The sequence below is a fragment of the Melanerpes formicivorus genome, unplaced genomic scaffold, assembly GCF_026170545.1.
Source record: "Melanerpes formicivorus ecotype bairdi unplaced genomic scaffold, bMelFor1.0.p_v2 SCAF_2, whole genome shotgun sequence".
NCBI classification, from domain to species: Eukaryota; Metazoa; Chordata; class Aves; order Piciformes; family Picidae; genus Melanerpes; species Melanerpes formicivorus.
In genome coordinates this window covers 24900750-24912441 of record NW_027142354.1, presented here as the reverse complement: position 1 = coordinate 24912441, position 11692 = coordinate 24900750, and positions in this window count along the sequence as shown.

Below are 11692 nucleotides of genomic sequence, written 5' to 3'. Positions count from 1 at the left end.
CCAGTATTTGCTGCAAAAATGTTTGTGGTTCTACTAACTGCCAGAGCTCTCTCTGATTTCCCAGTTGGTAAAACAGATTTCAGCACTCTCTCAGTGAGCAGTCCATCACTCGTAATTGACACCACATTTGGTGGTTTAGTGACCTTTTCCAGACCAAGGCCTAGGTCTGTAGACATGTGTCCTGAATAGCATACTAGGAGAAGGTTTGCTCAGCATACGTGTAATTCTAGCATACATTTCAGTAGCACCACAGAGTCATAAATAATCTCTGTTTTTAGGAAGCCTAACTAAGCAAGTCTTAAAATTTCATTTTCTTTAGGATTTTAGATGCTTTCACATGTTTTTCTATATAAAGATCTTTTTCTGTTACAGCCTAAGTACCACGGTACTTACTGTACCATATTATTAAGGTGAATAGATCAACTGCCCTAACACGGAAGAAACCACCGTTTAGATTTCAGGTACTTTAGTCTTCATGTTTACTAAAGTATATTCAGTTTCAGACTATAGCTATTTACACTCATGATCATTTTTGTTTAAAATCATAGTCCTCAGTGAGTGAGAGGTGAAATGATTGGTTTATGCCCATATGAATATGCACAATCCATTACACTACTTGCCAGACATTTTCTGACATCCTACATTTTCAAGGAATCTTGTCTTACAACAAGATTTGTAATAGACAGTTCAAGTTATAGAGACATTCATACTCTTTCCCCTGACCTGGACAAACACAGTCTTGTCTGGTCAGAACCTTTCACAATGCTGTTTAAATGATCATTTTCTCAGCCAGTTGCTTTGATCTTGGTACTGTTTTCCCTGTGCTCATGACTGGCTCCTCATGTCCCACTCAAACAAAAGTGACTTTGCTTCCAAGACCGTTCATGATCATTCCAACACCATTCATGCCTTTCATCCATCTATCCCTTATTCTTTATTAAAACATCAGCTTTTACCTCTAATTGACCTATAATGTAACCTTTATAGATGTTTATTACATTTTCAAGTGGGATCATTTTTGCAAGTGCTTTCAAATGACGTCTCACACTCAGGAAAGTCTTTTTAGCTGTGACAGTCATTTCATTTATTAGTGTTCTTCTGAGTCCTTGCTGCAGATCTATTTTTCAAAAATAACCTAAGAATGTTTTGATGCTGATGTTGTGCCAATGCCCTTCATGCCTGTCCCTAGTGCATCCGTATACCTATCTCCTGCTTTGCCTTATCTATATATATCATAGGTGTTTTGTGCAGGTCCTGTGCTGGGCAGTTTTGCCAGTGTGGGATCCTAGAATACAATCAGAACATTTGAGTGATTTGATAACACCAATCAAAGTAATTAAGATCTTTTCTTCCCAAATGTATGCACTATTTTTTTCCATAACAACCAATTTTAAAATGTAGATATTTCACAAGCCCCTCAGGTGGTTTGTACCTGTCCTACAAAATTGCCCTGGCATGACTACATTTGATTTATATGAAAATCTTGCATGCATCGTCCTCAAACTGATGGTCATATACAAGCAAAATTAATGACGTGAACATCACTATGCTGCCAGAAGGGAGTTCTAGCTGACTTTGGTTATGACTTTCAGGAAGGTGGTTTAAGTACACCCACAAAACACTTTTCTAGTCAGCAAACACTGCATTTGCACCATATTTGAACTAAGGGATTTTATCAACACAAGTATGACAACAGAAACTCTACAATGAAGAGATAGGATGGAGTACAATTCGCAAGCCTCTAAAAAAGTCAAGCTGTGACTCCTCAGTTCCACTGACATCCACGGGAATTTTGTCATTATCAAGAGTGAGGCTAGAATTTCACAAAAGACGTTTATGAAGCATCATAAATGGAGGTCATAAAGTGGGAGCATACTATAACATTGAGCTCTATAAATGCCATGAATCTGAATCTGTATTCTTTTAATGATGTTTCAGAGGTAGGTCAAAGTCATAACTGATCTGAGTACTAAAATAAATATCTGTATTTAATTTTCAGTGATCTGTTTTTGATTTCTAACACTAAGGAAAGCTCAACTCCTTACAAAGTGTAGTAAAGAAATAGGGAGAAACAGTTTTCCTTAAAATTCAACTGACAGGTTGTAGAATATCAAGGGAAACATGGGGCTATTCAAACACAGCCACCTACCTCAACCCAAAGGCCTTAAGCTGCTTTAATGTTGTGGATTTTTGTTCAGATATCTAAAGTGGAAATCTATAAGACTATTTAACCTCTCAATCTGGTTTTCGTGATGAAAGGCTAGGGCTGAAAATGGCCAGACCACAGGCTGCTCCTGAGAGGTGACCTGGGTATATGTGGGATAAAACCAGAAATAAGTTATCTGGTGACTCTAGAAGTGTGCTTGAAAGAAAAGTAATGCACAGTTTTATTTAAAATTATAGGGAAATAATACAAGCTTGTTTTCATATGGGCCGCAAGAAAATGAGGCAATTTTATGGGTCTTTTAAATGAAGTTTTGCATGGGAACATCTGACTTCAGAAGAAAAATTACACTTATTGTAGAAAATAAGGAAGGCAACTCAGTGATCCTTATTAAAACAATAATACTTTAAATGATTCCTCTCTTAACTGAAGTATTTGTTGTGTGCTTTGTTTGCTCCAGTTTTACACATAAAGAAGAAAGAAATCTGAGTCAGGATAGCAGGGGGGAAACCCCACTGGAGTGAAAATAAAAATAGATCATTTGTAATATTTCTTGATGACTTTTATTTAGCAGTATGCCAGAAAACAGAGGCTTCTGAAGACATTCCAAAAGAATGGCCTTTTAATTATCCTACTATTGCTCAGTTATTAATCTCTTTGACAGAATAAGTGCAAAAATCTAAGAAAATGTATTTATAATATTTTCCCTACTATCTTTGCTCTTTTCCTTCTTTCATGCGTGTTTCTTTCCCCCCCCCATGATGGAGTAATATGTATTGGCATCATGATAGGAAGACACATTAGATGGTTCACTAATGAGCTGAGGGAACTGAAGGCAGAGACTTTATCCATCAGTAAGGGGTGTTTGCGATGGAGAAGACAATGAGAGTAACACAAAAGCAGAAGCAGTGTTAAATACACTCAGAGTTGGTGGGAGATTTTTCAGCATGCATTCTCTTTTGACTTCTAGGACAGTTATTTCAGTCAACAGAGTTGCAGTATATGCACAGAGTACCACGCTTCAACAGTGAATCCACCTTGCATGCTATGCAAAGCAGCTGGACCAGAGCTCAAAGAAAAGAGAGGATTACGTATGCCCTGGTACTGCTGCTGTACTCGCCATCCACCATGGACATTTTGCTTGCTCTGGATAGTTGAGCTGTGCTGGAGCAGAAACTGATTTCAGGGAATTGCTGGGTCTAGGGTGGCAAAGATCAAGCTCAAGTTAATATACATATGTACTTCCCACATATTCACAGTGGAGACAAAATAACCTCACACTCTTCTCCTAAGATGTTTCTTAACCTTGTTCTTGTTTGATTTCTACATACACATAGATATTATGTTAATGAATGAGCCTACTGATGACAGGACTAGCTGATACAATCATTTGAAAACTCTTTGGGAATATCCTTTGCATGATTTATGTGGGTATTCAAGAGATCAATTATTTACTTTTAAAATCTGAAATTGAATTCTTATCTTCTTAATCTGAAATTACATCAGACGGTGATAGGATTTTTTTTTCTGAGAGAATTAAAAAAGCCTACAGAATGAAAAACTCTTATCTCTGATAAGGACCATTTGCATCAATTAATTCTCACTCTTTTTCTGCAAGATGCCTTTATATTTTCTATCACTTAGTAAAGTATAAATCAAGCATATTCAAATAGTTATTAGAAAAATACCTAAAATGCATTTAAATTCATGAGGGCTTGTCATCTTACTATTTTGTAATGAGTGGCAGGTAAGATACTGCTGTTTCTCATCCAGTGACTTTTATTTTTCTTTATTTTCTGCTCAAAAGGAACCATGACCTTAGGACAATATGTATGTGTAAATCAAGCATAAATTTACATAACTATATATAATATGCTAAATTACAACAGAAATCAAGCAAATATGCATTTATATTCAACATACATACTTCTCGCAGTGCTGTAGTTTTCTCAACAGGCTAATTATGACTTCAGTATTATGCTTTATCAGCCTGGCCTTAGGAAAAATCTGAAGATGATATAATTTCAACTATTTAAAGTTATAAATTATACATTATTTAAAATTTTGTCTATAGCCTCCATTCTGTGGACAAAGATCCAGCACATTATTGAATCTCTCTTTCAATGAACCCCCTTACACTTTAAAACACCTAATGACCTTACAAATATTTAAACACAAGCATGATCTTGACCTTGGTTTTTTGTATCCTGTCTTATATGTCAGTACAAGGTGGAGAATAAAAAAAATAAAACCTTCTCTGAAAATCTGTCCTCTAGAAAGAACACCAGAGGGGTCTTTTTCTGTGCTGTTTTATGGTAAGAAAGCATTGTTTTTCTCTTTGCTTCCATAAGAATGAGTGGTATCAGTTAGTTCATCTGTGCCCCCTGATATAAGCCCTTTATTTTAGGTATTTATCATTGTAGAATATAGATTTTTTCCATTTTGCTTCCCAGTAATTTCCATTCAAATTTTTCAATGAAGAAGACTACAAGGCAGTGAATAACTAGAGATCCTGACCAGATTCTGTCCTTGCCTTATATTGTGCCCTTGTCTCAGAGTTGTGAAGTATAAGCATTTTTGACAGAATCTAAAATACTTTTGCCATAAAGAAATTTCTAAATTCCTGATGGGACCTGAATCACTGAATCATGTAGTTCCCGGTATTTAGCTGCAATTTTCTTCCTATTTGTATTAAATAGAATCTTTGGCCTAGGAGATGGCTATTAAAACATTTGTAAGTCTTCCAGTTCCTCTTTTTCAGGGAGTCTTTTACAAACACTAGCCCTTGTTTTCTGGTTTTGCCTTTCTATAAGGTTTGTCCAAGTGTGAAGTTCTGAATCAAGGTTTCAATGTAAGACAAATGTTGTTCAGCCTTTTTTTCGCCTAAATAAGTCTGTGTTGAACCTACTGTAAACACTTCCATATAGTTCCCCAAATCTTGAGGCTTGATATTTTATCTTTTTCAGTACGGATTTTATTGGCAAATTATATGCTTATAAAATTTAACATACATTTTCTGCTTTTGGTTTAAAAGAATGTTCAAAGCACTGATTAAGTTGACAAGTTACTTTGAAAGTTCCTGTAGGTGCTAAAAGCCTGTAAGTAAAGATAGAATTTCTCTCTGAGAAATTCTTTCTGAGAATTGCTAAAGCTAGTTCTGATTCTGTTCCTTTTTGGATCATCTTTGACAGGCACTATTAGCCACTTTGGATAGTATTAAAAAAGCTCCAAAATCTTCACAGAGCCTTATTGTTATTTTTTTTTTCCCCTTCAAAATTCATTTAATTGCACATTCCTTATTTACAGAGCTTGTTTTAATTGCATGGTCAGATGTCAAAGGTGAAAAAAATAAAGAAGCAGCAGAAATTCAGAAGTAACTTTCTTGTGAGATTTTCATTTCAGAAACATGAAATCCTGGAGAAGCAACAACGATTAAGCAAGACTAATTCTCTGGCTGTTTTATGGTGGTTTCTTTATGTGCCTACATCAGAAAGTTCCTACTCTGATGAAGAAAGGTAAAATCACAGAATCACAGAATCGCTAAGGTTGGAAGAGACCTCAAAGATCATCAAGTCCAACCTGTCACCACAGACCTCATGACTAAACTATGGCACCAAGTGCCAGGTCCAATCTTCTCTTGAACACCTCCAGGGATTTTGATTCCACCACCTCCCTGGGCAGCACATTCCAATGGCTAACGACTCTCTCAGTGAAGAACTTTCTCCTCACCTCAAGCCTAAACTTCCCCTGGTGCAGCTTGAGGCTGTGTCCTCTTGTTCTGATGCTGGTTGCCTAGGAGAAGAGACCTAGCCCCTCCTGGCTACAACCTCCCTTCAGGTAGTTGTAGACAGCAATAAGGTCTCCCCTGAGCCTCCTCTTCTCCAGGCTAATCCCAGTTCCCTCAGCCTCTCCTCATAGGGCTTTTGCTCGAGACCTCTCCCCAGCCTCGTTGACCTTTTCTGGACATGTTCAAGTGTCCCAATGTCCTTCTTAAACTGAGGGGCCCAGAACTGGACACAATATTCAAGGTGTAGCTTAACCAATGCAGAGTCCAGGGCCACAATGACTTCCCTGCTCCTGCTGGCCACACTATTCTTGATGCATGCCAGGATGCCATTGGCCTTCTTGGCCACCTGGGCACACTGCTGGCTCATGTTTAGGTGGCTGTCAATCAGCACGCCCAGGTCCTTTTCTGTTTGGCAGCTCTCCAGCCACTCCGACCCCAGCCTGTAGCTCTGCATGGGGTTATTATGGCCAAAGTGCAACACCCGGCACTTGGATTTGTTAAATGTCATCTTGTTGGACTCTGACCATCTGTCCAGTCAGTCAAGGTTCCTCTGCAGAGCCCTTCTACCCTCTAAAAGTAAAGTATATCTGCAGTGCAGATACTAGTACCCTTGAGCATTTTGATGTTGTGACAGTGAAGGTAGGATATTGCTGGCATTATCTCATTTTTGAATGGTAACTGGGTGACATCTAACAGCAAGATCCCAGTACCTGTGAAAAGATATTGACAAGATGGAGCCACCAATGAGTGCTGGAAGGATGAGAAATAACACATAAGCTCAAAGGCTGGGATAAAGGGGAAAAAAATACACCATGACTATTATCAAGAGGTGGAGAAGGTTGCCCAGAAAATTTACACTGTCTCCTTTCTCAGACTTTTTCAAGATCTGACTGGCCACTGGCAAGACTCTGAGAAACCTAGTCTGACTTCAGATTGTATTCTAAGATAGAGTTTGAACTAGAGAACTTCTGAGGTCCTTTCCAACACAAACCAGCCTATGAGCCTACAAAGACTGGTTGTGAGATGAGTTGAGGGTCATCTGGCCCAGCCCATGGAAGGATGGATGCAAGACATCCTTCAAATACAAAATATGTTAGATTATCTTCTTATGCCCCAGAAACATAGCACAGGTGGTAACTCGTGTGATAGCAGGCAGAATATGAATCTGTTGCAACACAGAAAATGACAGAGTTAAAAATCAGAGCAAATTGCTCCTTCTGGCATAATTTTCTGTTAGACTGCCCAGGTGTCCAGATGTCTTCTTCTCCTTTCACCCTCTCTCACCCTGCTGCCCTTCTTCCCCTCCAGCTACAGTCCTTTCCATCATCCTCTATCCAAACCAGATTCCTTTCAAGGAAAGAATTCTGCTTTTGAATAGTGTTACTTTCCTCTCATTTCAAATAATTGTAGCAGTGTCTTTTCTTCCATCAGTGCTCTCCCTCAGGGGAATTTTTCTAGCCTTATTTCCCATACCACCCTCCTTCAAATAGCTTAAGATTTAATGAAAAACCTGTTTGTCAACTCACGTCTCCAGTTACACTCATTTCTAGCATGGCTGTTTAGGAAGTCTTATGACTCCCTTTGTGGGATGTAAAATCGTGGGTTTGGCCTCCATTAAATACCCTTAGTGTCATTTCTGCTTGCCTAGAGCTATCCTTGATCAGTCCCTAATGCATTTATCTTGGAATACACAAAACTGTGTTCCACACCTCTGAAGCCCCATAGTTACTTCTCTAAAGTTGTAATTGTGAAGATCATCATCCTGAACTATTTCATATCTGAAGCTTCTGTTTATGAATCTTTTGGCTAAGACATGACTTCAAGCTCAGGCATTGCATTGACATGAAATATTTTTTATTTATCTACTGTGTGTATAGAGGGTGATCAAAAGAAAAATTGCCCCTCTGTTGACAGAAGAGTAGCCTTGTTTGTTTATTTTTCACTCTTCATGTAACTCTGTACCGTACCATCAAAAAGAGATGCATTTCGCGTCTGTTGCTATAGGCTCACTTGAACCAAAATGAAATTCCAAAGGAAAAGGGCATTGTTACTTCTCAAAAGCTGTTCAGTTATTTACTTCTATCCATGTATAACCATAAATCTATCTGGTGTATTGACAGTCAAATATTTTCTGACCAGTGCCAAACGTAGTCAAATATTTTAACTCCTTTGATGCACTGTTTTACCAAAACTAAAGCCAGATGTTTCACATGTGACCTGACAGAATGCCATTACATCCCAATTGCCATAAATAAAGGCAAAGCTGTCACAAGGAGTGTGCAAGGATATATCATTCCAACATTCCTGAAGATTTAACCCTTCCAGATCAGTCACAAACTGAACATCTGAAAGATGTTGCTAGCCTTGGTAATTAGACACAAGGATCTTTACTTCTCGCTTTTGTCAAAATATATATACTTTGAAATTGGATGTTTGAGGGGATTCCAATCATTTCAGAAGCTATAGCTGTTATATGCAAACAAGCAAACATATCTGCAGCAGCACTTTGGAGCTATGCAGAAGATACAGATCTGATTCTTATTAGGCTCCATGAGAAGATATATAGATAGACTAGCGTGGCCTCGATACATTAGCAATAATTCAGTCTTTTCCAGTGCAGCTTTTTTTTTTTTTTCCCAAGTCACTGTGTGAATATTAAAAAAACTTTATTGGTTTTATACTTTGAATTCCTCTCTGACGTAAGCCAGGATTTACAAGTACTTTCCAAACCACCACATCAGCCATGGGTCCATTCATTTAAGTATACCATGTTCATGGCATACAAATTGTTGGTAGTGTAGGTGATCTCGGTGCTGGTTGTATAATACGCAAAATTAAGCCTAACACTGCTGGGAATGGTAACACATTTTTCAAATATCAACCCTTACCATAGAATGGTGGACAAAAAAAACTGCTTTCCAGAGTCCACTAAATTAAAGGATCCATTCTGACTTTCGTGGACTTTCAACTAGATGTAGTGTATCCAAAATGTGGAAGGAGCATCACATACTAAAAGAACCCTGTGCGATGGTTACGCTGAGCCAAATAGATGCAATGACAGAGTCTTTGGAGGATGAATTCTGTACAAACATTCATAGAATGAAGAATGGGCAAAAAAATAATGCAATTATGTATCACTTTGGAAATTCTGAAAATCTGTTTAAGTAGCAAACAAGCAAGTTGAGAAGCTTTCCAAACAGTATCTTCAGTTTATGTTTGAGATCCAGACAACACTATTTGCTGTCTAGTGTAGCATCTAGTAGGTTGATTCCATGTGCAACAGATTTTTCAACTTAGATTCCCCAGGGCAACAGGTTCATAACTGGCACTTCAGATGCATATACCAAACAAAGAGTACCACCAAACAAAAGAAAAAAATCATTCCTTACTCTGAATGTACCAAAGTTCCCAAGATCACTGAAACGCCCTCCATACCTATACATTTCCTATTGTAGACCAGTAAAACTGCATGTATCCTGAGAGCAGGAAGTTAAACACCATAGATTCCACAACTGCCAAATAAAATTCATGTCTACAATCCTGTTTGGTTACTGTACTCCAAGGCCTATATAGGAAGTGAGATTAGGCATACCTAGATTCACAGCAGACACACCTAGAAGGGGACAATGCCCTCAACACACTAGCTGTAAGAACAGCTGCCTTAAGTGTTGAAGTATCACATATCCTTTTGTGTTGGAGGAAATTTAAGCATCACATCTCCCAGCAACACAATCCAACCTAGGGTAATGTCTGTCTCCTCCGGAATTTGTTCTATTTTGCGTATATGTCTTTTGGCACAAGGACTTGATCTTCCTTGGCAGACATGTCTGATGCATTTTCTAACACTAGGTTACCATATTGGTAACTTGTTCTTGATGTAGCTGAGTGAAAATTAATACATTTTTCAGAAAAGTGGCACAGTTTCAGCCAGCTGCATGAGGGCAAGCCATGCCACATACATCAGTGTTCAATAAAAGAGATGGCTTCATATCAAAAAGAGGAAGGGACTTTCTAGACCCAAGCACCCAAATGGTGATACTGGGGAGAATGTAATAATACTACCATTATCTTTTCTGACCAGGAATATTTTGCCCAAACATTCATTTTTTTTTTTTACATTATAATCATAGAATTGATTTGGTTGAAAAAGACCTTTAAGATCATCAAGTCTAACTGTCAACCTGGCACCACCATGGTCATTAAACCATGTCCTGAAGTTCCATGTCTACACTCTTTGTAAACACCTCCAGGGATGGTGATTCTACCATCTCCCTGGGGAGTCTACCCCGATGCCTGACTGCTCCTTCAGTAAAGAAATTTTTCCTAATATTTAAAGTAAGCCTCCCCTGAAGCTATTTGAGGCCATTTCTTCTCATTCTATCTCTTGATACAAGGGAGGAGACAGCAATCCCCACCTCTCTTCAACCTCCTTTCAGGTAGTTGTAGAGAGAAATGAGGTCTCTCTTCAGCCTTCTCTTCTTCAGACTAAACAATTAATTTCCCTCAGCTGCTCCTCATAAGAATTGTTCTTTAGACACTTCACCAGCTTCATTTCTCTTCTCTGGACATGCTTCAGCAATTCCATAGTGAGCAGCCCGAAACTGAACACAGTAGTCAGAGTGTGGCCTCACCAGTGACGAGTACAGTGGCACAATCACTTTCCTATTCTTGCTGGCTGTACTATTTCTGATACAGGCCAGGATGTTGTTGGCCACCCTGGCCACCTGAGCACACTGCTAGCTCTTGTACAGGCAGCTGTCAATCAACACCCTCAGGTCCTTTTTTGCCGCACAGCTTTCCAGCCACTCTGACCCAGGCCTGCAGCATTGCATGGGATTGTTGTACAGTACCTGACCATGTTTAAAACTCATACAACTGACTTCAGCCCATTGATCCAGCCTGTCCAGATCCTTGTGCATGGCCTTCCTACCTTCAAGAAGATAGGAGAAATTTCACAGCAATGAATTCTGAGCAAATGTGGGAATTTAACTTTCATAAGCAGGGGAAGTGAGCTCTTCAGACTCACATCTATCCTTGTTTTTTCTTACTGCTTGTTTAGGCCTGTTGTTTTCCTGTTGTTTTTTTTCTTTTTCTGGAGCACTTTCTGCCTACCTGCAATTTTTAGGATACCCAGGTGACTAGATACATTTCAGCGGCCAACAGTGTACAGACATCTATAACCTAGGCACAGCTTTGGTGACTTCAGTCCCTTATTGGACTGTAGTCATCCCTTATTAACACTTACTCTAATGAACAGATCTGTACCTTCACGACCCACTTCCTACAATAAGTTTTTAATAAGTAGCTAAGAATAACTAGGGTTTTAGAAAGGAAATATGCCATTTAGAAAGGAGCTATGCCATGGAATTGGTCTGACCCCCATAATTCCAGTGAATTGTAAGTAGAAGTGACCACTCTGCTCCCTACAAATACACAGGCATGAGTATGAACACAGACTCTACTGTCTTCGAAAAAGCACCATTTGGGGTCTGAAATATCAGTATCTACTGCCATCATATTCCATGAAAATGGACCATTTGGAGTAAATCATTTATCCACAGGAAAAGATTCCACCTGCCTCTATCTCTGTTGAGATCCATTAGGCACAGAAGATAGCTCTCACATAGCCAGAAATACTTTGACTAGGTTTATCAGGTATCAGTCATGAAACAGGGGACTCCTGTATGGCTTGTTAGCAGCAAAGAAACAAGAGCAGTCCAAGATTAGTTGCAACTGTCTGG